The sequence below is a fragment of the Helicoverpa zea genome, chromosome 7 (genome assembly GCF_022581195.2).
Source record: "Helicoverpa zea isolate HzStark_Cry1AcR chromosome 7, ilHelZeax1.1, whole genome shotgun sequence".
NCBI classification, from domain to species: domain Eukaryota; kingdom Metazoa; phylum Arthropoda; class Insecta; order Lepidoptera; family Noctuidae; genus Helicoverpa; species Helicoverpa zea.
This window is the reverse complement of record NC_061458.1, coordinates 10,252,548-10,277,637: the sequence shown is the minus strand read 5'-3', so window position 1 is coordinate 10,277,637 and position 25,090 is coordinate 10,252,548. Positions and strand designations below refer to the sequence as shown.

The 25,090-nt window shown below is 37.7% G+C and overlaps 1 protein-coding gene across 3 annotated transcripts in view; it reads left to right on the top strand.

Moving 5' to 3' along the window:
* The window catches only part of LOC124631822, a 48,518-nt gene that overhangs the window by 9,152 nt on the left and 14,276 nt on the right, over positions 1 to 25,090 (top strand). The window contains exons 1-2 of one of the 3 annotated variants that reach the window (XM_047166437.1): positions 16,719 to 16,831; positions 16,941 to 17,217. The exons of 1 other annotated variant lie outside the window; for it this stretch is intronic. The gene's annotated coding sequence lies outside the window, so the exon portion shown is untranslated. Of the gene's footprint in view, positions 1 to 16,718; positions 16,832 to 16,940; positions 17,218 to 25,090 lie in introns of those variants that run through there. One more of the 3 variants, XM_047166436.1, reaches the window with a different exon arrangement.

Here is a 25,090-nt window from a genome sequence, read left to right as displayed (position 1 = left end):
TGCATAGTTAACACATACACTGAAGCTCGTTTACATCTTGAGAGTACAGGAACTTTAAACTAGAATCCAATTATATTTAAGATTTTAACAGAACTTGCGGCCATAAAAATAAGTTAGCGATTTTATCTTTCTATTTATTGTCATTGTTAACACGATTGACATTAGGAGTGATACACTCAAGCACCTGTATGTCTTTAATTAGTGCATCCTCTTCTATTGTTATATTTCTTTCTATTGTTCAGCCATTGTTAATTCCAATAATGTTATGTTATTTGCGGATACGAAACGTTTGTTTATTACGGAATCTTTTGACATTACCAGTGAGCTGACAGAGACTTGAATACACCGGCAAAGTGAGTTTTTAGACCTGTCCTTTATGGAAAGCTATTTAAAGAAAACGTGAAAGTAGGATAAGAAACCACAGAATGATACTAACAATCAGATATGACATTTTATCTTCTAGATAGGGATTGAATCCGTAGATAGTGGGACAATTCTATATTCGTGGAGGCAATTACATTATTATAACTAAAATGTGGAAACTTAAATACCTACTATTAATGCTGATAGAGATCTAAATATAGAAAAACCGGCCAAGTGCGAGTCGGACTCGTGCACGAAGGGTTCCGTAAATTACAGTTAAATCAACCTATCTCAAAAACTATAAGAGATACTTTGATCAAACCAAAAATCGTTGAAAGAGTTAATTAGCATGCATCACCTCTATTTTTTTTAGAATTTTATACCCCGTAGTTATAAAAATAGAGGGGGGGGGACATACTTTTTACGACTTTGAGAGCTGATATCTCAAAAACCGTTCACTTTAAGAAAAATGTTTTTTAGAAAACTTTATATCATTTTAAAAGACCTTTCCATTGATACCCCACACGGGTATGTACATCGAAAAAAAAAATTTCATCCCTCAGTTACATGTATGGGGGGCCCCACCCCCAATTCTTTTTTTTACTATTTAGTGTCATATTTTTGTAGCGGTTCATACAACACATATTCCCATCAAATTTCATCACTGTAGTACTTATAGTTTCCGAGTAAATCGGCTGTGACAGACGGACAGACGGACAGACGGACAGACGGACATGACGAAACTATAAGGGTTCCGTTTTTGCCATTTTGGCTACGGAACCCTAAAAATACCTATTCGAAGCCAAAATCTGTACCTACACATCTGTCTGGCTCTTTATAAATCGAATTATAAAAGAGTACGCAAGGACCCGAACGTTTTATAGCTGTTTAAAATTGAGTTATTTATGTAAATCACCTTGACATTTTTGTAAAGGCAGGGCGGTAAAGGGTATTAAGCGGCTGAAATTCTCCCTCTGTCTATCTATTCATCCTTAAATAATGAACTTGACCCAGTAGGTCGGGTGGCGGGCTCAATGCTCACTTGTCTCGCCCGGACGACCTTCGAAAAAGTTTTTGTTACATTTGTACGATTTGTTCCCAACAACCCCAACTAATCCGAAGCTGTACGATTTTGGTAACTTATCGTTGGTCTTTGTCAGAAGTTGGGCTCTTTGGTTCTCGAACTGCGCAAAAATCTTTTCAAGAAAGTAATGGACGTGTTAGAAAATCAGGAATATTTTCTTTATTTAATCTTTAACTGACATTGATGTTCATAGTTGGTTTTTTGACTACCTGCTCAACAATCATTACAGGTACTTAGCAAGGGCAGAGTGGCACTAGGTCATCACGGCCCTGTTGAGCCCGTGTCGTGAATATCAATCAATTTACTTCAGCAATATTTAAATCGTAAATCGGTAACGAACGCCAATATACAATGAACTACGTCACTAGTCAGTGAAATAATAATTCATAAGGTGACTGAACTGAATGAATAATTCAGAATGTTATCGAAAAAATAAAATTAATTTCCATGAACAATTTATAAACTAGTAAGAACAGAATCAGAAAATACGGAAAATGCTTTTACGAGTTGATATGTATGTTGAGTTGTATGAGTAATGATCTAGAAGGGTTTCTAGGCCTAGCAAAAAAGTGTCCGCTACATCGAATTTGATTCGCATTGCAGCGACACAATGAAGTTACGGTGTCGTGGTGTCGCGGCTCGCGCCCGGGGCTCGGGGGCCGGGGGCGCAGGTCAATGACGCCCCGCGTCTGGGGCCCACAGCCCCCGCCCGGCCTCCGCACCCCCCAGCCCGCCTGAACCAGTTCTACATGTAGCTTACCGTCATCTCTATCTAGTTTACACCGAGTGCCTACTTGCTTACCTGCTGAACATTCTCCTTAGCTTTCATTCTGTGACTGTAAAAACTATCGATGAGAAAGATTCACCTCAAGTTATATGGGTCAACGCAGAACAATTTCAACTCTTTACAAACTTCGAAGTAAAACCACTATTCTTGCTTCACTTTTGAACTATCGGATTTCTGATTTCTATTTTTGAATTTAACCAGTTTTGTTTCCCTTACTTACGAAAAAAAGTGGTTATAATTACGGTGATACATTCTGTGTAAACTAGCATCAAAAGATGTGATCAACATGTCCTATGTAAAATATCTTCATGGCGTGCAACTCTACCATATGTATTTCGCCCATGTGTTGTGATAGTTCCAGCACATGGGCAAATGCCCGATGATGCACACGTGACGCGTATAGTCATCTTGACAATGACATTTATAAAACAAGCGAGTCAAATTGAACAGTGACATCAGTCACGAGTCACGACTCCTATTTGCATCTCCTGCACAAAAAATAAGATTAATATTTTCATTAATTTAAAGAACGATCGTGTGTGACCAATACAGATAGTACAAAAACTAATAAATGATGAACAGATTGTGGTGGTGAGCGAGGTGACGATGACGGTGTAGTCAAAAGGAGTCGCGGCGCGGCTGGCGATGTCGCAACAATCGCTTTCGCAAATGGTTTCGTAACACCGAATGCCGAAAATAGTCGAAAGTTACTTCATGTTTTTTATCCTCACGCACGTCTCGCTTTCCGGTCGTTCAGAAAAAATATATTTCATGGTTTTTAGGTCTGTTCAATGGTTTCAATATGGCCAGTTTTCAAAGTAAATATTCACAGATATCATAGTTAATTAGAGTAACAGAAGAGGAACCCGTATCTCCGTACTATTATAATATGGATACCACTTTATCTGATATACAAATGCGGTAGCTCTTACTTCTATTCTAACTTGAAGAATAACTTTGATGATTAATTGACTTTTGTCTAAAGAGGAGTTTCTTAAACTATAGTCTGTTTTTTAATCTCGTAGACTAAACTGACATTACGAGTGTGGTCAGTCTATTGCAAATTGAATTGCAAACATCCTGAAATAATGGGCTTATTCTTGATGATTACGCATGGAGTTGCGTGGTCAGATATCCCCAGCAGTTTGTAGCACGTCGTGCAGCCGTGTGTACGTACGTGAATTGTAAATATAAAACTTTGAATGAATCTTAAATTCGTCTATTATAGATAAAAGCTCAAATGTCAATTTAGTCTACGAGATTAAAAAACAGACTATAGGTCGATCCATTCTTGCGCGTATTGCGAATTGCTGTGTTACGCATGAAAACCGAAAAAAAAGTCGTGCGGTCTCGAACAAAATATCTTCAAATTAGTACATCTTTAAATTATCTTTATATCTTTATAACCACTTAAGAATTTTGTTCAATGATCGTGATATGTGATTAATCTGAAGCGTTCAAGATTTTTTTTCACTATTCTGAAACTTAAGTCGTCCATCAATCATTTGCGCGTTGCTGCTTCGCCGATTAGTATCTTAAAGACTAGATATGATTCTTAAGCTTCAAAATAGCAACATTATTAAAGAAAAAATACACCCACAACGTGCCTCATAGAGTCACGAACACATCAGTACATATTCTTATTGTAAAACAATCTGCCAATATTCTCAAAAGAACACTTCTAGACAACCTTGAAAATGCAAACGAAAATATGAAAGATACCATTGTAGGTAATGAATTATTGAACTTGCAAGTTAATTAATACGTTTGCGGAGATATTACAAACAAAGTTCAAGGTCCGTCGCCGGTCGCTATTTGCGTTTGAGATCATGAAACAACAACACTTGGCTTCTGGTACTGAGCAAATTGATCGTTTCAATCTACCAGGAAGGGAAAAGTGATATGAATACGTCAATTTTCTGTAGCGGGAGTTAACAACGGTATCCTGCATTTCCAATCGCTGCCACTGGTAATGACGAACGCTCAGTGGCTTGCATAACTACCGCTTCGTGCTGTCAACTTGTCTTTTTATAGCAAATTGTACATTTAGAACTGAGTTAAATACAGCTAAGATGTTGATATTTTAAATAATACTGAATAGCGTGAAATACTGAAATCTGATAAACTTGATAAAACTCTCGTTTAAGATAAAGCTGTAATAATCTCTAGTATGAAGAATGCGTTGAATACATAAATCATAACTATAACATAGCTGATATATACTTATTTAACAGTGGTTGTTACTTACCACGAGGATCCCGGGGGAGCCAATACATTACTGTAATCAGTCCAGTATTTTCTGGACAAATGTTATAAAAAATAACAGATCTCTTTAAAGAGGATATAAAACTTTGGAGATTGGTCCTGATTCAGACTAGAGTCTAGGTACTTTTGCATTCAACTATTTCGCATGATTTAAAGACAGCTAGGTATTAACTATTGGCAAAACAGAAATCATTGAAATCTTTACCTGCGTGCTGCGAAGGTCGTCTTGTAGTCGTAAAGTGGGTGTTTGTAACATAAAAAGTGATTGAGCAAGGAGTTAGTACAGTGGTCTATTCATCGGATTGATTACTACCAATAAAATATGTTGATAAACAAACGTACATTGTGTACGTTAAAGAAAAGCAAATTACGTAACCCTTTAATCATCCTCAATCTCCCGCGTCATTGTGGTGTTCCACAACTATCAGACGAAATCGTATAATAGCTTTAATCCTACTGCAAAAAGGATTGGTTATCTGAGTATTTACGATGAGCAAATAATTTGCTAATAATCAATCAAAACCTATGTTTACATATCGTACCCCCATGTCCCAATCAAACAATATCACGTGGAGCTTACCTGTCCTTACACCTGTAAATAAGACGACTTATTGAAGGGTCATCACACCAGCTGCTGAGACTTGTCTCCAAATAAAATACGAGTCTCGTACATACATACCACTCAAAACGCCCCCAACGGAAAACAATATTAAACAAAGATCGATCAGTTCATTACAATCACTTGTGTCTCGTTAACGACTTTAAATTACACATTTGTCATCTCTCCATGACTTTACAAAACTTCTCTTTGATTAAATTGACGGAACGATAAAGTAAATCCGCATCATCATCATCATCATCAGCCTATCGCAGTCCACTGCTGGACATAGGCCTCTCCAAGTGCACGCCACTGAGATCGATTTTCAGCTTCTCTACTCTCTTACTCGAAAAAAACCCTCTATCAACCCGTCTGGCCAGCGTGATAGCAGTAGGCTAAATACCTCTATGAGCAGCACAAAAAAAGTAAATCCGCATTTAAAAAATATTTTCAAGTTTTAGACTACGGCAGGGAAATGCAGTGCGCATTGTTGGCTCAAAGCCAAGGTCAACATTATTTTAATGTTTTTAAGACCTGTATCGGATATTGATTTGGTTGTCTTAGCTGCTTTGTAGAGAAAATATGTAGACAACGGGCATTCTTTGTCATTAACTTTACTAATTTATTTAGGTACCTACCTGTTTAGTGTTTTTACGTATGTATATGAATACGTATTTGTATTGATGACAAACACGATATTAATAAGAACACGGTGCCGATGGACGAGCGCAACTCGGCTGTGTACACACGGATGTGGCCGAGGGGGTCAACGGTTTTCCTTGGTGGGGTGTTCACCTTCCACGACCTCATTCGCTGCGTATTGTACTACACGATTAGTTAAATTGACGTATTCTGCATTGTAATCACAACTCAATTACTTTTATAATGAGCTAAAATTAAAGTTCCTATCACAGATTAAATGGTCGCGCCAGATGTTTTACTTTTGCACATTGTGTGTAGGTGTTTACTAACTATTCATAGCCACACAATGACTATTGTTTGTAGTGATTAAATAGATAGATGCGTATCTACGTTTTCTTTGCATGTCTCGAAAATCAGAAAGCCGATAACTTTGTGTTTTGGATCTATCATCAAGCACGGCTAAATAGCATGTTGTTGTTGTGCTAGCTAGTTATAATAACTGTGCGTACGTATTAATTTACGACACCAGCATGAATCTCAAGCCAGTCATTACCTACATACATGATGTCGTGGCCGGAGAGTTCCCGTTCAAGTATTTACACGAGAAAATTGGCTTTTTGGTCACGGTGACCTGCGCCGCGACTCCCGCTAAACAAACTCTGCCACGTGTGCCGCAGCCCCGGCTCTACTACACCTGTGTAGTAAATATCGTGTCGTCATTGTTTGCCCTTCTTCTTGCGCCTCGAACATAATGTTTCAATTAAATCCTATTATAGTACTGTCACCGAAGGGAATTCTGTCTACACATGTGCAAACCTTTTTTTAGAAAGAGCCAAGATATAATTTGTAGAACACCGCTGTGTATAATAATAAGGTTGTTGATGTTGCCCGGTGTAGGAATCAGAAGTAATTAAACATTTTCGGACTACGAGCGTCATTACCATTTATAAATAGTAGCTATCCAATTAGGTACGCCTGACATAAATTCGATATTTAAATGCTGTAAACAATCGTTTACATAAAACCTACCACCACCTTCACAGTTTGTTGACATTTTGTGACCCCGACAATTTAATTTATTTTCAAGAAAGACAAGTTTTTGCACTTTTTGCAAATCGAATCGAGCACCTTGAGTTACCGATTCCGCCAGTAAAAGGTCACTGAATGACAGAAAATATGGTTTGTTTTTCTGTCGCGTCGTAATCAAAAACAGACAGGCAGGTAATTGGCAAGCTAATGTACGATAAGAGCTCGGTCTTGATACATGCAAAGTTCACTACACTGTGAATGTATTTAATCGCTAATGGAAATTGATAAGTGATTTAGATGCGAACACAAAGTCGGTAAGGAAGCATGTTTAAAATATTCAAGTGAATCGAGTAGCGAGCAGGCGAGTGGCGCGCGGCGTGCCGTGCTCGCAACCTTGCGGCGCGCGGCGCAGGTCAGATTTTTCGAAGGTCGATGACTCGCCGCCTGTAATCGCTGCGAGTTATTATTATTTGTTAACCAACCCCGGGACTACGAATAGTGCTTCGTATCGGCGCACGAATCGATGCGTGCAACAGGACAGTCCCCTTTCGATAATCTTGTATGGGTTCATTTGTCATCTCCCCTAACCTGTTCGTTTAAGTATCGTTGTGGCGATAACAATTAAGTTAGTCAGTTATTATTGCTTAAGTTTGCAATACTTTAAGAGTCACAGTTTAAAAAATTGCGAAAAATTTAGTTTTCGCTGTTTTTATTGAACGTTGGCATTTAGCAGCATTCTGCTAAAAATGTAATCTGTGTACAGACTCACGTGTTACTAATAAATTCACAAATACCGAATGATGGTGAACACAATACACATTGTCGGCGACACAAAATTTACCGCGACATTGTTGTGAGTCGGCCTTCGGATTGCGCAACATCTGTGCCCAAACGTTACGGACCTACACAAAAAATAAAATTAATAGCTTTGAGAACGATTTCAGAATGGGGATGATGTGGTCCGCATTCTAAGATATTAAGTTAGAGGGGGAGGTGGTGGGAGATGACAAAGCTTTATTAGAAGAAACACCTGTCGCTAATAATGAGTGATAAGAATGTGGGTGAATGAAAAATAATAAACATTGTCAGTAGGAACTGCTATGAAGTAAAGAGTAAGGTAGAGTTCAGGAATTATTGTTTTGAAGGGGATGGGGAAGAATTAAAGACAAAGCTAATAGCCGTTTAAGGAGAGACCAAAGAGGAGACTGACCACATGCTAGGTATATGAGTTCAAGATATCGATACTATGGTGTATGGCAGCGGTTCCCAAATGGGGTTCCGCGGAACCCTGAGGTTCCGTGACAGGCCCTCAGGGGTTCCGTGGAAAATTCAAGATTTCCATATGGTAAATCGCTTCACTTTTGACAATATTAAATTTATATTCATTTTTAATTAAATTGTTTTAAATATTGCATTCCAAAATTCCATTTAGGCACCATGTAGGTGGGTACCACACGTGAGTGTAAGTCTCGTACATTCGCGACAAGTGGCGGGGGAAGGCCACGGCAGCAGATAATTTAATTCCGTTTTTTACAAATTGTAGATTAACTTAATACCTCCAGGTCTTCGGCAATCGGCAAAAGTAGATAGCGAGTCGGCCAAAAATCACCGCATTTTTTAGGCTAATTTCATCGCCAGGATTATATGTTTTCAAACATTTGACAGAACGTGAAATGACACGGCATACGAGTATTTCCAGTGGCTATTTTTACCATGGATCAAAGTGTGACATTATTTCCAATTTTTGCACCTCCGCGAATCAGAAAATTTCACGCTCGCTTCGCTCGCGACTCCATGTAACGTGTGATGCTTTTATGTTCGTTTAATTGCTCAAGTATCCAACACCGAAACAATTTCGCGCTTTTCCGTCGAGGTTTTCTTTGATGTTTATTTTTTATTCCTCTGGTTCAGAAAAAGCAATAGCGCTTTCTTCGCTAGCTGCTTCTTATTCATTTGCATTTGCTTTTTTGTGTGGATATTGTACTTTTTGAGACCTTATTAATTTACAGTGGTTTTGTTTATTTTGGGTACACTAAAAAAAATTCGCGCTCGCTTCGCTCGCGATACCAGCTAACACTGACTCCCTTTCAATGCTAGCGGGTACTTGGAACTTCTTCTTTTAGTTAAAAAAAATCGCGCTCGCTCGCCTCGCACCTGAATAAACCCAATCTATTTCTTTTTGTGTTTACTTTGTCAGTCTTCAAACTGAAAAATATTCACATAATACACAAAGTCAAGGGCGGCTAAATTGTTTTCTGGCCTGTGTGGCAGATAGCCATGCTACGTCTGAGTATAATGAATGTGTCTCTAACCATAATATTACCATTTGGTGCGCTACCACACGCCAAGTGCCGTACCTAAGTGTATTTATGTCTTTAGTTTATTTCTTACTTAAGCTAGGGTTCCGCCGAAAAATGGTGAAACGAAAAGGGTTCCGAAGCAAAAAGAATTCGGGAACCGCTGGTGTATGGTATACTTAAATTCATACACGAGCCCTAGCGTGACGTGACGCATTCAACGATTTGCAGTTCGCGTGGCGGGAAAGCCGCAATTTTCCTTAGTTTTTCTACACTTATATTTAGAGCGATAGCCTTCAGGGATCAGTAGACTGAGTATTATGAACCTGCATTTACCCTAACGCCCCCGCTACATTGTGAACTTGATGTGGGCGAACTATTGTAACTCGGCGAGTCGACTTTATTGTTTGTTGATGTTAAATTGAGAAATACGGATTCATTGCAATTTGCGTCGGTTGAACTTCAAACAACGAAGGAAACTGTCCGTGCAACATTGTAGTCTCAATATCAATATTTTGTTTAAAGATATGACACTGTTTTGAATAAGAAAGATAAATAATAAATAAAATTATAATCTTTACAAATGTGACGTGTGATGTAACCCGAGTTTTTATTCGATCTAAAGTAAATCACAGGAGATAATACAAAAGGGCAATATATTGTAAAGTTTTTTGTTGCTCTAACAAAAAATGCTGACATCCCTTCTTTAGACCTGATAAACGAGAAGTCAAACTACCTGCTGTGGAGATCACGAATAATATAGTAAATGGGGGACCCTTTCCAACTTGTGTTGTAGATATTTTACAACAAAAAATATTGAAAAAAAAAAACGATGTTTCGTTGTCGTTGACTACGGGACGTCAACGGTCTGCAGGTTAGTTTGAAATATCTCCTATAAGAATTCTATTCGTTTCCGACTTAGCAACGAATCCAACGAATTCACAGAAATTCTTTTAGGTAATAATAAACGTTGTATTTAGATCATTTAATCAAAAGCAAATGCTATTGTTTCAAACTTTTTATGACATTACTTACCTATATTATGAAGTTAACCCGTCTCAAAACAGTCCCAAACGTTACGTAGCTACAAACTTTTGCTATCCTTGTAATCGCAAAACAAAAGAAAAATTTTAAAGGGTCTCTCTTTTCGTTCTGTTATTTTTCTTACAATTTTAATATACGAAACATGTCTGTATTCGTTTTATGCAGTCAGTCATTACACAATACATATATTTCTTTGTTTATCTAGACATCTTTTTATCCAAATATGCATTGGTAAGATCATCAACGTTAATCGTTGCTAGGCGACGTAGCCATGAGCGCAATTTGTATGAATTCGCAATGAAAACGATAATCGACTGGAAGTCTAGCTGAAGGTTGAATCCGAAGGTCAGCCAATTGAATGGTGCGGAAGCGGGATCCGAGCGAAACGCACGTTTGTCTACGAATACCTTTATCTTTTTAACTACAGCATTTATTTAATAAGTATTTTTATAGAAAAACTTATGTCCGTCTATAATTTTTGATGCGCTCTAGGAAATATGCGCGTCACGTACAGCAATAAAGTTCTAAATTCAAATCGTTATGAAGATGATTTTTATTTTAATTTATGATATTACTTACCGTTCAAGTTTTTCATATTTGTATATATATGCCGAAGTTGGTAGATAAAATAATAGTGAGTACTTATCATTCTAATTTGTATGTAAACCTTTTTTGAAGTCGCGTGTTAAAGTCACGGTCAGACACCAAATCTAACCTTTTTCAAGTTCAGTCTAATGATAAGAAGGCGGATGAATATCTACTTATTAATCAAAATATTTCCAACTAACAAACCTATACTTAACAATTTCTGAGAATTTAAGTACATACATAGATAATCGCAATAAACACCTTGCTATTTTCTTCATAAACATGATCAAATGAAAATTACGATAGATACATAAATCAATCTGACTATAATAATGAGTAGAGTCATTAAATAATATAATATTTCACATAGATCTTCAATTCAATTTGATACTAACATAAATAATTTATTGGTCATGGTAATATCAGCGCATTCATTTATTTTTCTTTTTTTAACTGGTCATTGACACGACGTTTTATTATTATGATTGTTAGCGTCCAGCAGGTAGGTATGTAATTACAAACCAGCGATTGTTCATTACGTAACCATAATTCAAACGTAGCTAGAATTAATTGATATTCACACCATTTTTACCTCGTAATCGCCTCAAATTTCAATTATTATACTTGTTTGCAAAATATTGTGTCAATGAACCCATAGTCCAGTAATTACAGGTTTAATGTGCACGTTCACAATTTATTTACAATGTAGAAAAATCCGTTCTCCGTCCTTAAAATCTGAATAAAAGCGTTCGTAAAAGGTTTTGTGAGTAAAACTTCGTGGAAAATCAAATTAGTGAATATAAAATTCCACGTAGCAATTACTTACTACTTCGATGAAGTTTTTCTGGTTCAATAGATAGGATTTAAATGAAATAAATCCTCTTTGCACTGCAGAATTTTACGAGCCACGAGAGATTCCTACGTTTTAATTTATGCAATCGGATTTTAAGCCGGAATTCTACGAACTTTATAATGAATTCATATCGAATGCTAGGTAAATAAAATAGTTCAAAGTAATGAAATATAGGTTAGATACCTAGTTATTTTCCATTGGTCGTATGCCATTCCGGACGAAAATAGCAACTTTATTTTCAGGACTTGTTTAGAATTGGATATGTATTTTTTCATAGCATAATGATGTAAGAACCAATTAATAAATCTATAATTTAATATTGTACAACTTCTAATTACCATAAGTAATTCACCCTCCATTGTTTACCGGTACTATTGAATAGATAATATCAAAATAGGTTCTACTAACGGAAACTGAACAAGGTTTGGTTTGAACGTTAAAATGTAAATGTTATACTTTTGTTATTATGCACATATTCAGCATAATTCCTCTCCACATTTAAGTGTGTATTGTGTTCATACCAGTCTGCAAGTCCTATGAACTTTTACATTTTTCGCAGCTTTCAGGTAGTACATAAGTATGAACCTATTTTATCATTTTATTGTAGTTTATTGCAGCCCCTCGTATTTTTGCTTCGATGTCGAATCTAATAACCAAAACGTTTGTCATCGAATGTTGCAAAAACTTTTTGCTTAAAACGTGGTGTTTCGTTTTCATTGCGACAGTTACAAAAAAAAAAAACCTAGCCTGACACTTGTCGTAGGGGAATGCAGCGAGCGAAAAAGCGCAAAATCGCTGACCTAGTGACCCAATTGTGGTGTCCATGAGCGAAGCAAGGTCAGCCCGCGCTCTTGTTCGCTTATAATCACTTTTATACCGAGCACTAAACTTGATCGCCTACTTACCTACATTATTTAAAGTCCAGTAGATGTGGATTTCTGGGACAGGTCACATTACATATTTGGTCCAGCTTATGTTTGTGAAGCAATCAAAGTTTAATTGTTTATTTGAACAGGATATAGGAAATGGGAGCAATTTAACATTTATGACGATTTATGTGAAGAAAACAGGTTACGTTAACTTGATGAGGAAGGACTTTCTCAGCTTTTTTTGTACTTTAAACTTTAAAATCATAGAAAGATCGCTACAAAGTCCACAGGCAATCTAATCGCTGGATCGAACTTTGAACAAACGAACAGACGGACAATGCGACGACGCACGCACGGACATCGATGAAAGACCTTCAAAATCTCTCCGACCACTATCTTTCAATGTCAAGCAATGTGTTCGGCAAATAAATAGCATTGTCTATTCTGTCTCCTATCAAAACATTATTCAGTTTTCAAATAATAAATATTCTTAAACACATAGTCAGGGACACGGGCAACTCTTCATTATCGTGACACCTAATCACCAATATTTAGGCCGTCACTTCAAACACATAAATATTCGTTACTATTTAGACAATGTAAATAGCAAATGAATACAGTAACTTGATAAGGAAGTGTCATTGAACGTTATTTACTTAAAGATAATACTCGTTTATTATCTTTATACTAATGTTGATTAAGTGTAGGCGACTGCGGCTCTAATGGCTTGCCCATGTCGTACATCATTGATGTCTGGTGAAGTTTCTTTTGTTTTAGCTATGCAATCCCAGTAGAAAGATAAAGAGAGAAGAGAAAGAATATCTTCCACCAAAATGGTCATCGTTCGGTTTAAGTACTTAATCGTTTAAATGCTACGGCTGTCGGGCTCATGATGCACATGCTGATGCTAATGGTAAAAACTGCACACTCCGCCGATTTCTTTCTTCCAGTTTATAAAATAAAACAAAACTCTCTGTTTGTAGGCGTAAAAAAAAAGTAAATCAAACCCACAACATAACGATAGGAGCTGCTTACGTAGATCGACCGTGTTTGTAAACTGCTCAGTGACCTTTAAACCGAAACATTTATCCCACGCGTGTCTACACCGTGTCATATCAGTACGATTAAGTAATTAATTACTTAACCCACATCTACAAACGCCTGCAGCATCTGTCAAAAAGCGATATTCCTAATGATGCAGCGATGAGACGTCATGCTTAAGTTTGGACTCACGTGTAACTCTCTCGTGACACCTCGTTGTAAAATCACGGGCTTAATTTATAAGTTTGTATGCAGCCTGACCCGTTAACGTAACATCGCGTACCGTAGCGGCCTGCCGAGAAAAAACCGTTCCGAATAACGGAAACTGAATACCACCGCACCACCACTTCATTGCTAGTTTCTCCAAAATTTCCCTTCCTAGAACTCTACGCGCTTTGCAAGAGCTACATATTTCTGCACATATATTTTTTAGACTAAAACCACAAGTACCTATGCACCTTCAAGTAGTTACCTAGTAAATGAAATTAGACGCAATTCCAATATTAGATAGGTGTGTAATTATGCAATTTTTACGATTACCTATTTTAAGAGTTCAGAAAAAAACAATTAGCTTCGGTTCTACCTTGTATTTTGTGGTAAAGCTTCTTCAGCATGTGACAAAATTTTGCGTGTCATCATGCAAATATTTACTGCCCATACGTGGCCTACACATCAGTTGCGCAATCTGGTCGAAATAAGTGAAATTTTGTTGCTAACCGTAACTGTGATATGACGAACTTTAAATTCGACCTCGTTACGCAAAAGGAGGTAACGATATCCCGCTAAAGCCTCGACTCGGTGGCTCGCCGAAACTCGACGGCTACTTGGAAAGTATTCGCTTGGAAACGGTCACTTTCTCTAGAACAGGTCCCAGTCTCGATCCAACCGCGGTGGTACGTGCTCACACGCATCGCTACAACTCTACTGACAGTGCAAATAAGCTTTAAAATTGTGAAATACGTGATATGCAGCTGACCGGTTGCTCACAATGTTAACGTGCCGAGCCTGAGGTAAATTGTGTGCGTGTGCTTAACCATATAAGCATTATTGACCTTGGTGGTTTTGCAATAAGATGACGATTTAGCAATACTTATGACTTTTAGCGAATCGAATCGTAAATGTTTACATTGCCAAACTTGTGAAAACGGGACAGTTCATCGCGTGAGTGTCCATGGTTATTGGCTCAGCAAAGGTGTTCGCTTAGCATATTGGTAGGTCCCGTTAGAAAAAGAAAATATGTTTCTCTACTTCGGAAGATATAGGTAAACAATGCTTTTAACGTTATTTCGACTATACGATAAATAAAAGGAATAAGGACTATTGGTGCCAACTGATGAAAATTCGGCGATGCTTCTAGCTATGTTATTTAAGGTATCTAATTCGGGTTGGAATTCAATCGTGACATTGCCGATAACATTAATTGAAATAACTAGATACAATATAATACAATACACAGTGAAAGGTTTTTAAATTTTGCCACGAGTTACAATTGCTGCCATTAAAAATAAATAAACTGGTAAGACAATGACTTGGCATAGGAATAAAAAAATGCGTTCGTCGTGCGAGACAGAGAGAGCTGTAGAACCAAACAAGTGCGTTACCCCCACGAAGATTATCCGTGTATTTATTTTTATTTATCTGTGGTACGAGCGCGACGTGCGTAGCCGTTCGAGCATTGCCTATAGATAAGTGCACCATGTAGAGCCATGTTCATGTCAATTTAACTATATTGAATTGATTCGTCTTTAATATCTAGTGGGTTCTTACTGCAAGTTTCGTCTAATTTAGCGTAACAGAATGTAAATTCTTTAGTTATCGTCTCCAAAATCTGCCAACCAAAACATATTAAACCGGTGTGCCGTAATAGACTTTTAGCACTTAATACGAGTGTCTGATCTCGTGCCTTCATCGGAGGCAGATTTTCACTCATCGTATTTGGCAACTTTGCAAATTCAATGGTTATTTTTGTTAGATTTAGGACTAATAAAAATGTGTGGAAATTGACACGATTGTCAGTCCACACCACCTAAACTTGGATAAGTCCATGGAAAACCCTTCATCTGATCTACTTATGTAATATCAGTGGAAATTAAGTTTAGGAGATACTTCTATACTATTTCACTTATCAGCAATGAAACGAGTTAGTGGCTGGCCTTCACTGCTTATCGTGGTTAGAATAGGTTTGTAATTAGTTTGTAAAATTAGCCGAACCGGTTAGTTAGCCTTTATTTAGTCGTGTTACCTTCATAACGCCTCATTCATAGGTATTTTTTAAATAATACCGAATCGCCTAAAATGCTTCATAGCATTTTTCGCATTCGCAGGTATAATTGACACTTTCGCACCAAAAAATATATATTTCCGAATTTCTAAAGCATCAAGTGATGCGAAAGTCTCTCCATGTTTATCGAAGCAAAGTCATGTTTAGCTGAAAGGTATCCCCCGTAGCACGCCATAAGCCGATTAGCGTCGATTGACAGCAGTCAAATCCTGCCTACCAATCGGACATCATTCTTCAGTCGATCTTAATTTTATAGAGGAGATAGGGATTTACGTATCAGTCCGTAAGTGATGCGGACTTTCAGCTGTCGGTGTCGCCGACCTTTGCGTAACGTTGGAGATGAGCTGCTCGCACATATCAGACCGACTAAAGCCGATCCTACGGCGTTAAGTCGAAAGAGAACTCTTACGATTGACGTATCTTATAAGGAACTGTTTCCATAGCCCTTAACTTTAGCTTTATCAGCCACTATCAGCAGTTATCTCACTGAAGTCAAATCTTCATGATTGTGACCAGCGATAACTTTTGGATAAGAAGTGATATCTCTTTCGAACAAATCCAAATATTTTGCTCTTCTTACAGTAATTCGACAGCCATTGTTATTGCCTGTAGCAACTAAGCGATGACCTTTACGCTCAGTCGCCTGACCATGAGAAATTCTGAAGGTTGCGTATACTTCTCGGATGACCGCTTTGCAAGATTTATCTCTTGGTATATAACTTTAACATCTTAACTATCTGAGGTAAAAAACTTCTGAAGCTATGAAATAAAGAAACTCCTATCGTAACAGTTCGAAACCATAAGTATAGTGTCGCAGTGCACAAAACAGCCTACAATCTTCTGTCTGACATTGCTGCTGTGTGTGTGTCAAGCCAATAGGTCGACCAACCAGTCGACCAGACGCTCTCCCTCCCTCGCTTTGTCCTCCGTCTGCCTGTTCTCCCCTCCCCCGGCGCCCCTCCTTCCATTGCGCCAGCCAGCCAGTCAGCGTTTGGTCGGCAGACAGACTGCACGTTCCGCGCCTCCGCTACTACAGAATTCTTTACGTCATAGTTAATTTTGTGCTCATTTTAAAACTCATACCAATCTAGTAAGTGACACGTGTCTTATCACAACGCTCTGTTTTTAAGGACGTTGTTTCATCTGCGGCGATTATGAACTCAAGTCATAAAACTTACTACCGCTTTGTCTTGTTACAGGTACCTACTTGGAACTGGGTGTGAACCCAGATACGGTGTGTGTGGTTTTATGTAATCTTATTTATACTGTTATTGAAGAAACTCACAGTGGAGTTCGTGAATTACCCGCTCAGTGTGTGTGCAACGAGGGAATTGTATCAGAGCTATTTGATTAGTTATATAAAAGTGCAGTGTACACTTCAACGACAGTTCTCCGATTGTTATGCTCTGTAAACAAGTGATTTGTGTCTTTATTGGATTGTTATCTATTTGGATTCCCAGCAGCTAAATGGCCATTGTAAGTGTTTATTTTTTCGTTATCTGATTTTAAGTCTTTACGGTACGTAAATTGACATCTTTTGCTCTTGTATTAAAATGATATCTGCAGGGATAAAAACTCGCAGGGGAATTATAAAGAGAAAAAAATATAAGAAAGGAATATTCGTTTAATAAATTCAATTACTTAGGTTTTTTGAATGTAAGAGAAAATGTAATAAAGTCATCAACATAAAAATGAAAATTCCTTAAGCGTTCCGATTTCGCGTGTTAAAGTGGTAAATATAAAAAAGAACTGGACCTAATTCAGGAGAAGCAGATGAATTTGAAGAATTGTGGAAACCAATCAGTTGCGTGCAAGCTAAGATTTTTTCTGTGGACAATAAATTGTGATTCGGAGAGTTCAGGCAGGTGCAGTGAACATTCTCCGAATTCTCACGCTCGCTCGCTATGCTGGCCTTCTGAATCTATTTGTTACATGTATAAATTACTCATTGTGAATTGTTGAGCAAGGCTGCAAAGCTAATGAGACATCGAGATTGCGAATATACGGGCGCCATCTTTACGATTTGACTGACGCGCATCGCGACCTCGTGAGCAAGTTCACTAAATTTAGAACACGGTTGACATTCTGTGCTCTCGATGCTTGCTTAAATGTTTAATCACCGTTTACTACCAAAATTCAGGTTTTAATAACTCTCCCAACGATGACGTTAATTCCATTAGCCATTGCATCGAAAAGTGACACAAATGCAAAAAACTTACAGTCCGCTAATGCTTCCGTTAAGTCTCGTAGTTTTTCTCTCTATACGATTAGTTTTGATCTAGCTACTGAGACTGAGTTTCAAATGATTGCTTCGTAAACATGTGGTAGCGAGAGCTTGGTTCGCGCTCATGAAGAGGTATATAAAGTGGGTCAAGGCGCGCTCGCGGGCGGCTGGCGTTTCCTACTCGCCGCAGACACTGACGACACTACAAGGAAGGCACTCGTTATTCGCACTTTAAAACAACCTCCACAGACATTAACTGCTGTAGCCCAATTATTGCTAGTCAACATTAGATATCAGAAATCCGTTCAAAACTGCACGTTGTCAAAAATGCTTGTCTATCTTCAATTGAAGAAAATTATCTGTGATAATTAAAATACTGGCGGCAGGTGTTCGAAACAACTCCGACGACGAACTTTATAAATCTTTGTACGGTTATTACAAGCTCATTACTTAATTAATAGCTACAATTTCATAAATTGACGTTCTGGTAACCGGTGTTGCAATTTCGAAACATTCCGTTGTTACTTACATGCGGCTCGATCATTTTAGGTCAAGGGTTTTATAGATAAACGCAAGTACTGCCACCTACATTGATAACAATCGATGTGATTAGCTTTCCTTTTAACTTCATTATTGATTAGATTTGCAAATGAACGTTTGGCTGTCTGTTGTGTATAGGTACAAACAATGCGAAGTACGTGTTTAGCAGATAACAGCAGTTTGCACTAGTTAACATTTGCGCCGAGCACCGACCTACTTAGATACCGACTATCACTTACCGTTACGATAACGTCCGACCACTTTCTCTGCACGCTCCATTTCGTGAAATGCCTCGTCCTCGTGTTTGTTTACTTTGTAAGTTAGTGCTTACTTGTTACATATCGATACTCGAAATTCTTTATCTTAAACCGAACTGGTAATATTTTCTGCGTGGTCATACTGATCCTCATCCTCATCAAATAATAAAGAATCAACGTCTTTTGACAGATCTCTACTGTCATCGCAGATAATTTCTTTAGGAGAGGAAAAAACAGTTAATAGTGTTTTTTGAATCTCTCAAAATAAGGTCAAGGGTACTAGTGAAGTGCAACGTGAAAAAACCGCGCTTGGGTCGAGGTATTTGTGCAAACAAAAGCGGTGATCTGATGCTTTAAACATTTTAACGGTACAAAGTAACGGGGAGTCTCGCGAATTCCGTCTGCCGGTAATCATGTGTGTCTCGAGCAGCACGATTATCGAATGTAACATTGACTTTCACATTTGTGTCGTGTGGCGCTGATGTAACGCGGCCCCGCCGCTGCGCCCGCGCCGAGCCAATGCGATTAGGTAAACGTTGCGCGCAGCTTTCACCCCACTTTCACCTCTATTTCCGCGTTGCTTGGAGCCGCTCATTGGCGCTCATTTATACAGATTATTCCATGTTGCAACATTTTTGTGTTTTAGCACTCAATTTTGTAGTTTCAGTGATATTGTAATACTTGGTTAAATGTGACAGATATCTCGAAATTGCCTGGCGATTTCCGTAGAAAATACTTAAGAAAATTATTGATAATCAATAATTGTTATTGGTTGGTAATAATAGTTATTAATATTTCTTCATAAGACTTAAGTATTGTCATGATCTTGAAATATTGTAGCCCATGGGTAATATTGTCTAGAATACTCTAGAAAATCGGTTTGGCTTAGCGAAACTATATTTATTACCGCGTCTCGTTGAAGCTCTGCACTTCGAGAAAAATAATACATAATTTCTACCTTCAATCCGGGAGCAGAAGCCGATTCTGCCAAAGAAACTGAACGAAATTGTGGAGGAGAAACTCGTACCTATTCTGATTGTTGCAACGTTTTTTTATTTATTTCGATTATTAACAAAACATTAGGCGTTTTAAAGTGTTATCAATAAACGCGTAACTAAGCACTGATATGTATTATTTACATTAATATAATTCCAGAGCAGTGTGCTACAAAGGTTATCTATTTCGATAACGTTGTGGCGCTTCCTATATTATATCTGCTAGTAACGTAGTTTGACGTAAATAGGTACACAAATATTATGTGGAATTGTACGATAATAAACGACAAATATTCGCGGAATTTAACGTTGATTCGGCAGACTTCTTGCGTAAACCTACCTGTATTATGTCACCTGCTTCTCCACGAATTATGCCATTTATTTATTTTCCCAGTAGACTATTACTTGGAACATTAATGAGCGCTCATACATTTACAATTTTGGGTCTTGAGGAAACTGGACAGATAGAGTGGTAGAACATACTAATCTAATCTCTATCATTCTGTTTTTGGCATCTCGTAACTATAATTTTCAATACGCTCTTCTCTTTTCGTTCGGCACCTCATGGTTATCCAAAATCATTTTCTCAGACATGAAATGAGACTATAGAACGTCACATCACGTGTTTAGAAATGGCACAATTAAAACAGGTGAAGTAGATAATGTCGTGACATTGGCCCGGTGACCGATAGTGAAGTTCCATCGGCCGCCATCCGTTTGCACAACTGTACAACTCGATCCCTGCACTATCTGCAATTATAGCGTCGTGGAAAAGATTATCGCTGCCACGAGTTATGTAATTGCAACAATAATGTACTTAATACTGAACAATTCTGTTGCATGCAGGAAACGTACATTGTTAGATAACCGCCGTTCTGGTCATACACGTTGGCACCATTTTTTTTATACCGTTCGTAATGTTTTTTTATCTCGAAAAAGGTCACTAAAAAATCAGTTAAGGTCAAAATTGTGTTAAACAGGCCAGTAAGTTTTATGAAGCTACGCTTTAATAATAGTGAGCAGGTTCGTGAGTTGTTTGCGAATTGTACGGTTGCAACCAACTATTGACCTACTGACATACTAACGGCTGAAGGAAAACAACTTAGTTGAGTGTCACAATCGGCCGCCGATGTAACTATCGAGATTACTTTCGTTAACGATAAACGATTCGGAATTAAGAAAAAATTGAGGCAATTTAATAAAAAACATTTGGGCTATTTTGTGTTATTCATAGCCATGTAAGAGAGCAGAGGTTGGACGAAAATTAGGTGCTTGTTATATTATATTATGTAGGTAGTACGCACTAGTGCGGAAAACGGTAGCAAACGGTAAATTATTTTCCGCTGCGTAAAGAACAAAAAGCTATAAAATAAATATTTGACTGAAAATACCTTCTAATAAACAATGTAACTTTTGAGAAAATTGTATTACTCGCTTTGGATTCTTTGAACTTGCTTATTACCCATATTGATGGTGTTAGTATAGCGTAAATATTAAGTAATGATAATGACTAAGGATAGGAACTTCCTTATTTATAAACTAAGCAGGTTTACTGCAAACACGATTAGAATCAAGCAAATTAATGCAGTGAACTTAAGTTTTAATTTAATCACTTTATATCATAAAACTCTTAATACCTTTCAGCTAAGTCATTTTGGACAGGCATAACTTTGATTTTTCCTCTCTCATTTACCAAGTTTCTATAACAATGCGTATTACACAAATCGGATTTTTCGGAACAAGTTTGTGTAAGCCGCGCAACAAATAAACAATTTCAGAAGTTTTGCGAAGTTTTCCTCACATTTCCTAGTCGTAATATCAACAGTAACAGACAACAAAAGGACGATCGCGATCTTTATATTGTTAGGTGAATGTTGGAGACACTCCAAAACGCCGAGCTCTAGTTGTTACAACTCTTAAAATAGATCCTGTAGGTATTTTATCATAACCTATTTCTGAGAAGGCACAGCTGTTCGCTCCTGTAAATCGAATCTTAATACGAAATAGAAATGCAACTGTTAGATGGTCGGGGTCAAACGAATATGGTTAAGCGTAGGCTGGTCGTCTATGAATGAAGTAAATTCTCGTTGATTTAGGTATACACGAAAAATATATTCTATTATTTAATTGAATGCTTGTTTACTTGATTGTTATTAATTAGGTCGCTGTATATTGTCAAATAAGTCGTCGTCATCAAGTGTGTGTGTTAGTGTTAGCAAATTATGTAAAAAAATCGTAGGTACCTTGGAACTTGGCAATTATGATTAATACCTACAGTATTACGCATTCACTATACCGCTAACTAAAGCTATAATTTTCCGTATTTACAACATAAACAAAATTGTTGGGCACCCCCGTGACTAACGTTTATTGTATTATGAACTTATGACATGTGATATTGCTTGACGTAGTTGTTTGTAAAATATGCTCTGACTTCGTATTGAAGCTTGCTATTGTTATTTTTTTTTACTGCAATGTAAGAACAACGGAATCTGATGTAGTCAACCAGAATACGAAAACATAAGATTTCATAACAGAAATAGAAACAAATACAGGAAGTAAAGGCAATTGAAACTGGTCGATGTTAGTCGGTCGACGTCCATAAACAATGCGGATCTAATAATAGAGGGCGCTAGCAACACTGATGAAAAATAGAACACGCAATGTGGGCCACAGCCGCTCCCGCGCCGCGGCGGACGCTCGCTGGTGCGTTTCGATGTGCCCAGATCCTTTGTGATCTATTCTAAACTCTTGATTGTTAATTAGATAAATTGGACACGAAGCGTTGGTGCCTAGACGCTTAAGCACACGACAGGGAGTAGTGAAATAGTGGTCACCAGCAAAATACTCTAAAATTTAATTGAAGACTCACAAGAGGGCCTAGCAAGAAGAAAATCGATTTTGAGACAAGCAAGAAATTGTGGACCGTCTTAGGCCGTCTAAACGAGGGCGCTTAAGTAAGAAACCAACGTGGAGAACGTTACAAACTGCTTTCTGGATGTAAGGCATATCGTCTTTAAAAAAAAAAAAAACATCGACGTTCATCTTGTTGGAGAGTCGAAGCGTCAAACGCAAGCATTTGTCCAGACAGACACACTAACATTATGAAGAACTGTTAAACCAACCAAGTCTCTAGTTGTTGTGGGACAAGCGGAATATAAAGATGTAGGTACTTGATATCTTCTGAGTAGTAAAACAGTAATTCACTTATGGATACAGTAGCTAGATCACTACCAATGATATGACCTGATAAGTGTCAAAATAACAACCAATACAAATAGCTTGACAAATTGGAGTGCGTATGAATTCTTGCTAGTACAGTAAATATTAGGTGTTTGTACTGAGAATCAATTAAATATGACCCTATCGTGTAAAACGGCCGGAGATGGAGGGGAGTGCCGATATAATTTTCATTCCCCTACGCATCCCCTTTGGCCATTATTTGCGTTGGCCCCGTAGGGAGTGCACGTCGGGGCAGTAGGATTTCTATATGAACGTGACGTACCAGGGTGTGGGGAAGATTAATTGACTCTGAAATTAGTTTGGTGCTTTATTTTACGACGATTTTATTGCTGATGGAATTGAAAAATGCATCATGGTCATGTGCAAAGGCTACACACAACACAGCTACAGCAAATAAATACTTAAATGTATCATCATGAGGTCTTGTAAATATTGACGCTACATCTCGCGATACGTACGTACATGTTACGTATTCATTTAAATTACACACATTTCTGAACCTACTTACCGTCTTAGACAACATTTAAATTCATCAAAACATAAAGTAACTTCTGAGAACACCTCACAAATCGGTTTCGAGTTTCGACGTATCCACACCATCCACGCGATGACTCGCTAATGGTTACCTGACACCTACATGTAATAACACTCGTCTAGTGATCTCATACATTAGGTATTATTAATACAATTTGCGAAATGGTAGGTATAAAAACGTTTTAGTGGAGTCTCATTTCAATAATGAAGGAGACAAAAAGTACAGACATTACGATTCACCTTGTTTCGCGCGGCTCGCGGGGGCAATGACCCGACACAGCTGTATCGCGTCTGTGTACGTAAATAGTGTTACACACGCGCGCGCTCTTGTTGAAGAAAATTTTTAGTTTTTTGACGTTTGTGTACTTACGGCCTACGTCAATGGTTTTGTTGATAGAACCTACTGAGTATTATAGTATAGGATCTGTAACTACTAGTTCAGTTCAAACGTGAATTATACAAAACGTATCGTTCGATCGAATTGATTTAAATACGATGTACCTATCTTGCGTTAATCCTTATTTAAAATTTCTAGCCACGTGAGGGACGTTGCTATGAATATCAATTCCTTTGCATTTCTGATCTGAGGATCTAGTGATTACAAAGTCTTGAGAACTGGTTTTAGTTTTACAACACATTGCACTCTCATAATTTTAACTGAAGAAGATACATTTATTTTGCAAATCTGTTTTACCTGCATAATCTGTTTTAGTACATGAGGATGATGTGTAATTATAATTTTTAATTTATCGTTTATAAAATATTCCTACCATAAGGACCACCTTTGCGTTCAGCTTATGAACTAGAATTCTTGCTTCCTATTGCACGTCCAATGGTAGAGACCTACAGACAACACTTTGCTTGATACAAGTCTTTATAATAAAACGGGTGCTCTATTATGTTTATACGGTGTTTACATAATCGTACGCACGCTGCACAAAACAAAACGCGTCATCGGAATCAGAACACGCCTATTGTGTATTTTTATTCAACAAAATCGATTTACAAGTCAATTCGCATGATGTGCTGAATCGTTTGTCAACGGATGTTGGATGTGGGTCAATGTCCATTTGGTGCAACACTTACCTATCAGCGAGTGACGTATGTGCTTCAAAACTATTGATAAACTCACTTATGTGTTTATAGACCATCTTATCAATAGTCAGTAATAATAGTAATTTATTAGATTTATTGCGACTGACTTACTGCGCGCTTCTTGTTCCAAAAAACAATCTGATTATCGCCTTCCTAGATTGAATACTTACCTAGAGTTTGCTCAGTTCAAAGTTATATGGTTTCTTCGCATAACCTGGAAGTTTAAAGTAGAATGGTTGCTTCAGCTCCCAGAACTTTGCGATAGTGGTCGATCGTTACTCGTGCCACCTAAACAATAAAAATATCACGATTGTCATAATAAACGACGCCATTTTCCTAGATTAGTTATGTAATGTTTGCTCTTAAACTAATAACCTTGAATTTGCCGGCTGTGCGAATAGCTAAACGATATAATAGAACGAGTCCTGATTAAGCTTAATTTTAATTAAGCTTAATTAGCT